General features: G+C 37.2%; 1 long non-coding RNA gene across 1 annotated transcript; it reads left to right on the forward strand.

Annotated features, from left to right (window-relative positions):
* Nucleotides 1–2,300: 2,300 nt before the first annotated feature.
* LOC117282685 lies at nt 2,301–3,966 on the forward strand. Its single transcript, XR_004513521.1, has 3 exons — nt 2,301–2,449; nt 2,550–2,665; nt 3,758–3,966. It is a non-coding gene; the product is annotated as an uncharacterized LOC117282685 (long non-coding RNA).
* Nucleotides 3,967–6,913: the final 2,947 nt, after the last annotated feature.

The following is a 6,913-nucleotide window of genomic DNA, read 5'->3' on the forward strand; positions in this document are numbered from 1 at the left end:
ATGGAATTCGTAAGGAATTCCCACAGACATAATTAGATTGCTGTAGATTAGAATGGTACAGTATTATATTTTCAACAAATACTCCATTAAAACTGACATAAACAGACACTTTATCTGCCAATATGTGATCTCTCACTCTCATAACTGCTCAGTCTTGCATTCTTTTGTAATTTAAAGCTTGTTGCATATTTAATGCACCTATTTTTTGACTTAAGAGTTGAATAATGAACTTGTAGACCCAGTGTGGAGTGCAGATAATACACAAGTCCACCATTACTTAATACACTGGTATATGTACTTCAGATGCTGTAATAGGCCCATCTGTGATTCAAGCAATTGTTCAAGTTTGGTGATGGTAGTTTTACTTAATTTTTTTATGTGGATTAATAAAAAAACATTTGCTATGTACTATAAATGAAACAAACTACAGTTACACTCTTATAATGAGTGTGAAGTAAACAGTTTGTCAGAATTCAAATTGAAAGAATACAGGGTGCTTTAAGAGTATATTAATCTGTACTTAACATGGTATTACATATATATATTTGGAAGCAGCCTGTACTTAAGTGCCTATACATAACTGTTCTGTGTAATTTGGTCATGACTCTCAGTATTTGTAATTTTGGACTTGTTGAGTTACCAAACTGCCATTTTTAATGCATATTATTACTCTTGTTCCTGTGGTTAGTAATAATTTGAACTTGTAAGCTACTTATTATAACAATAAAATGTGCACTGTATTATTTCTACAGTTCTAATTAATTTTTATTTTCCTTGGTATAATACACTCCTGATTTCCCATGCACATAAATAAATAAACAGCTTCTCTGGTTTGTAACTTGTATGTCATTTTAAGTGTTCAAAACCCTTTGGAGTGCCTATTAAGTATGGCCTTTCCATCAATTTGTATGTATGAAGAACTTGAGAACTTTTTAGATTTCACAGAGGATTATTGAGTCACTTCAAATTTCATTTAGGTTGGAGAATTAAGAGCTACAGGTACTTCTGTGCATGTGTCAGGCATAACTCATTCAAGGTTCACTGGCACAAGGGATATTTTGAGCAGACCAGTACAGCACACACTAGTACAGAGCAGCCATCTCCCAGTATATAATGGTGCAACACAGTCCACTCTCAGCAGATGTGTACTTACTTACTCATGGAGCTGAGCCCTTCTGGAGGAGCCACCAATTCTGCAGTTACTCAAGAATTTCCCAACATTTTATGGAACCCGAACGTTCATTACCATGTACACAAGAGCCCTCACTGGTCCCTATCCTGAGCCAGATCAACCCAATCCATACCATCCCATCCTATCTCTCTAAGATCCATTTTAATATTGTCCACCCACATATGCCCTGGTCTTCCCAGTGGTCTCTTTCCTTCTGGCTTTCCCACCAATATCCTATCCAATATCCTCGTCTCCCCCATTCGTGCTACATGCCCTGCCCACCTCATCCTCCTTGACTTGATAATTCTAAATATAAGTGTACAGGGTACTAAAAATGGTGCAACATGAAACCTAAAATGCTGAATCTTACAATTTTGAGACATGTCACAGAGATGTCAGTTGCATCAGTTGATACACAGGCGCTTTTAATGTGAATCCAAAATATAAGTAGCACCACTGTCTTCTTTCAACACATACCAAATAACTGCCATTGATGTATTATGTAAGTGATGTATGGCAAGCAATAACACTGAAGTGTCCACATATTCACATATTTACTTCTGTACAATAACACCAGGGAATATTGACTCAAAACTAGATAACAATATCTAAGCTTAGAGTATCTCAAAGTAATCTGAGGATTTGAAGTAACTGTAAATATTATATTTAAAATTATTTTTCACAATAAAGAAATTGTATATACATTTATTTTTCAAAATTAAAAAAGTCTCCACGCAGCCTGGTTACAACCAGGAATTAATGAAGTAACTACCTGTATTATATCCGTGTATATATGTACGTGGTTTCCCTGCGGAATATAGTGCCTCCATCTAAATCATCTAAATATCTAAATATAGTGTCATAATCCAGAATACATAAAGGATAGGAATACGAATTTACTACAAGCTCATAATCCTGTTCTTCAAAACAAATGTCATGAGCGGTCATGAGGGTCATGAGGGTCATGAGAGGCCACGATCAAACACACGTGATCACTTCAACCAATCACAATCGCTGTAGGCGTTGCAGAATTTGGGCCAATGACAACACAGTTCGCTTCAAACAGCAAAATGTGGTGTAGTGCTAAGGTTGGTTAGCGTTGATTAACGTTGGTAAGTTCTATGCGGAGTGTTATGGATGGGATTTGTGGTCTGTGTTGTGGTAAAATTGGTTTTGATTTGTAAGTCAGAAACGGCAGGAAGGCGGGTAAAAGGTGGGATTTGATCATGTTAACTTTAAATAGAGATTGAAGGATTTTAATTAATTAGTAACACTGAGGTAGGGTGACGTTGCATATGTGATATGTTTGTAATGTATAAATATTATGAGGACTTGTTTTATATATATATATATATGTGTGTGTGTGTTCAATAAGCAGGATACGAGGATGAAGTGGGCAGGGCATGTAGCACGAATGGGGGAGAAAGCCAGAAGGTAAGAGACCCCTGCGAAGACCAAGGCGTAGGTGGGTGAGCAAAACACTTTTCTGTATTGGTAAGTATGAGCTTGGTTACAGTGAACTGTAAGTAATGAAGCTTCACTCTTTAAATTACTTTTTATACAAATAATATAAGAAAGAAAGTTTGAAAGAAAACGGACTCCCAGCAGGAATTAATGTTTGTGTTGACGTCCATCATTTCTCCATGGTTTCCACAGTCTGTTAAGTGGTTTGTAGCCATATTTTATTGTTGATCAGAGTGTTAACACTTTTCTTTGTAATGATGGAACTGATACATGACTCAGGTCCCGGGGAAGATCAGGATTTTCATTTTATAAGCTGATTGTACTTTACATTTGTTATTGTGCTTGAATATTTTAATTTCATTTTGTTTCCAGTTCTTCTAGAACCAATATTTGATACCTGCTAATAATCTAATTTAGATAATTGCATATTATAAAAAAGTTGTACTGGCATCAGAGTTTGGGAAACAGTGAAAATTACAAATGTGGCTGTGGATCTCATGATCTTCTGCCTGTAGTAAGTGAAATGTAGAGCACAGAATTATATAATTATTGCTTGTAATGTTGGTTGGACAGGAATTTGGAAATGGAAAATAAGCATGAGTTCTTCCATGAAATTTTTGATATATAAATAGTGCAGTATTGCATGGGTTGGATTTGTAATGGAATGGAAATTAATTTCCCATTTTTAAGGAGGAAAAATCTGTACTTTTATGTAGTTTTACAGTGTTCTAATATGGAGATATCTTTGAACAGAATTTATTTAGTGTATGGGTATTATTAGTATCTTTTCTTTAGACCAGTATGTATACCAGCAGATACTTGATCTGTATTGACAAATTTGTCAGAAGTCTCACACATTTGCCATTGTACTGTATTTTTTAATCTTGAGGCATAAACTGAACTAGAGAGTACCAGAAAACATGTTTTATGGGGGGAGAATGTGCAAAGTATTATCACACAGGAATATTATGTAACCATAATTTTATTGTGGCTTTGCAAGCCACATAGAAGTTTTACATTTTGTTGAAATTAAAAGTGGATCAAGTTTGAAATCGCACATAGAGATTTGCATGTGAATCAGAATCTGTCTGTTTCTTAATGCTGTTCATGTAATTGTTTCAGGCCTGTGACTCGCCAGCACGAGACCTCATGTGACTCATCTGCCATAAGAGCAAGGAGCTGTTGCTCTACAGTCACAACAAGCAAGTTACAGTGTTTCTCTGACATCCATTTTGCTGTCCTATCATCCATGCATGGATCCATCCTCGCCACCAAGACCCGCTATATGGATCGCATCATTAGGGAGGCAATTGAGATTGAACTGCATCCAGAAAATATGAACAGAGAGGGGGGGTTTTGTCTCAGCAAGTCTTGGAAGCCTCTCATCTGTTCTCTTAAAAACCCCCACCAGGATATGATGCCAGATCCAGAAGGGCACACAGGCCATGACCAACCAACATAACAACCCCCCTCCTCAGCTTACGGGTTAATGCCCAGCCTTTAACCTTGCCTTTCTCTCCCCCCAACACAAAAACCATGCTTGTCCCAGCTCCTTCCCCCCCCCTCCCACACTACTGTTTTCACTTGTATACTTGCCCTTCCCCCCTTCCTTCTCTGCTCTCACATAGCTGTGTATATTTCCAACACAGTCTGCTTTTACCGTTTCTCATGGTCTCTTCGCTTGCAGATTTCTTATATTTTTTCTTCTACCCTGAAGATGGAGGCGATACGTTCCTCCGAAACGTCGGTTAACACCACATATACACGGTGCCAAATCCCAGAAAACTGCTTTCTTTATGCAGCATTCTGTTTTGTAGCATCCATAAATGCAAAGCTGTCTCTATGCTTAATTAGTTCTGCTCCAGATGGAGGTGAGTGGCCAGCTCCATGCCACTCCCACACTCAGGGAAACAGACCCTGGTGCTCATTTGGCAGGAGGCCATAACAGGTCTCAATAACCAAAATACAAGAAAGGATGATAGTATATAAAAAAAAAAGTAAAGCTATCCCTGTAACAGGCCGTGGAGGACCATAGGTCTGCGAGACGTCAGGACTCCCATACTTTCTCGACAATAAGCTCACAGATGGCAGTGAGGATGTCAGCCTTACACGCCGGCTGCCCTGTAACCCCCAAGAATATTCCTGGTACTCATTTCTGTTAGAGGATGACTTGACCCCAGGGTCATAGTGTGACTGGAAGGATTCGGTCAATCTAAAAATCCAGTTACCTAATTGGGAATCGAACTCATGACCTTTCAGTTTGTAGCACAGTAAGAAAGGATGACAATATTACTGAAATGTGAAGATATGATTTACTGGTTTGAGGCCCACCACAACAAACTGAGAGAAACAATTTAATAGCCCTCAGGTTAAATTACAATATAATTTCTCTAGGGTACAATGGTGTTGTACAGTAACCAAGATGGGAACATCATAATGAACTTTACTACAAAGTTCTGTGCAACATTTAATAACTGGAACATATGCAAACACTGCAGGAACTAAACATGGCACAGAATTCTGTAGCTAGGGGCAATTTCATCACCTCCTACCACCTATCCATAGGGCTGCTCCTGTTCTGTCACAGGGATAAAAAGCAGACACTCAGATAAGGGGAAGATGGACTTGACTGTTTATCTCTTCTTGTAGCAGTATAGTAATATTTTGTTCTGATCTGAGTTATATTTTAAATTTATGACGACAAGTACTCGTTACTTCACGTGTTTCATGACTCATTGACGAAAACTTGAGTGTCATCCCATTGTTCACAGAACGAACTGCCATTTTGGCCATCGATAAGAGTGATGATCGATGGATCGATGGTAATCGACCTCTCGGGAATGGGTTATAGTATGTAGTTATCACAAAGTTAAGTGGCACAGTTTCGCGGTTGATTGTTGGGAAGTATGGAATTTGATTTGATGTGGTGAATAAGAGCTGACGTTTACTCTTTAAGTTAAATCGCCATGTTACTGTTTATGAAATTAAGTTAGAAATTTATATGTAGTGAAAATTTCCTTTTAAGATATTTCTGTAGGTTATGCATCTTTCGATGTAGCTGAAAGGTGTGTAGAATCTCGAAACTCACTGTGTCCTGTGATTGTGTTATAATATATGTATTGTTTCTTGCAGGATAAATGGGAAAAAAGAAATTTTGCACTTGCCCAGGGTTTTCGTCATCCAGTAGGCAGACAGGTTTGAAACTCTTCAACTTTCCCAGGTATTCAGCACAGTAAGTCTTGTTTAATGCATGATGTAATGGCTTTATTATGTGTTGCTTATCCAACGAGGAAATTAAGTTTAGCTGGTGTATGTATTAAATGTATTAAACTTTACCCCTCAGCATAGCACCAGCACCATGTTTGTAATACTTATAGATGAATTATTTGAAGGTTTTGAGACAGTATGTAATACTCTTACAGGGCTATGGTGTGGGCAGGAAGAGTTGGGATATCCTGCACTAATGATTCTACTAGAATGGTGTATATACATTTTTGTGCAGCTGAACAGATTTGCAGTTCCAGTAGCTCAGATTCTGCAGCACAATCACTCCCACAACCTCCTGATCATTACACACCATTTCAGGTAAGCAATCAATGCTTCTTTTATGAATGCAGTAGCTAATAATGAGGACTAGTTTTCAAAGTTGTTGTCCCTAGAACCCAGTTGTAATCAAACAAACGTCATTGTCATCATTTATTACTATTGAAACTGTATATCAGTATACAGATCATGGATAATTAAAAAATGTTTGAAAAGCAGTACATGCTTTCAGTAATATGATTTATGAGAGAATGAGGTGATAAAAAGACTTTACTATGAGGAGTAAAGTAATCAGTGAACAAATTTTTTATAGAGGCAGTATGTTGTACTCCTTGCCCTAATTTATTTTCCTGTTATATTATTATTCTCTCTTTTTATTATGAATATAAATTTCCAATAATCATTGCATTTCCTTGAGATATGTTATTAATTTTGCCAAGTATTGCCATCCAGTGTTGAAATGGAAGATGAGTATCAGATTTTGAATATTCTGTAAGATATTATAAAAGGTTAATTAATTCCATCTTGTGTGACTGATGTCACTGATGTCCAATCACAGTGGACAGATATAATTTACCTTTTATAATATTGTTAGTGTGATGGACCAGGAGGAAACAAATCAAACGTCTGTAAGATATGTTGTTATATTTGCAATTTATTCTTGTCCAGCACTGAAGTGGAAGATGAATGTCAGATTTCCAGTATTCTGTAAGGTATGTTACTCTCTTTCCCATA

Source organism: Cryptotermes secundus, unplaced genomic scaffold (genome assembly GCF_002891405.2).
Source record: "Cryptotermes secundus unplaced genomic scaffold, Csec_1.0 scaffold1441, whole genome shotgun sequence".
Lineage (NCBI taxonomy): Eukaryota > Metazoa > Arthropoda > Insecta > Blattodea > Kalotermitidae > Cryptotermes > Cryptotermes secundus.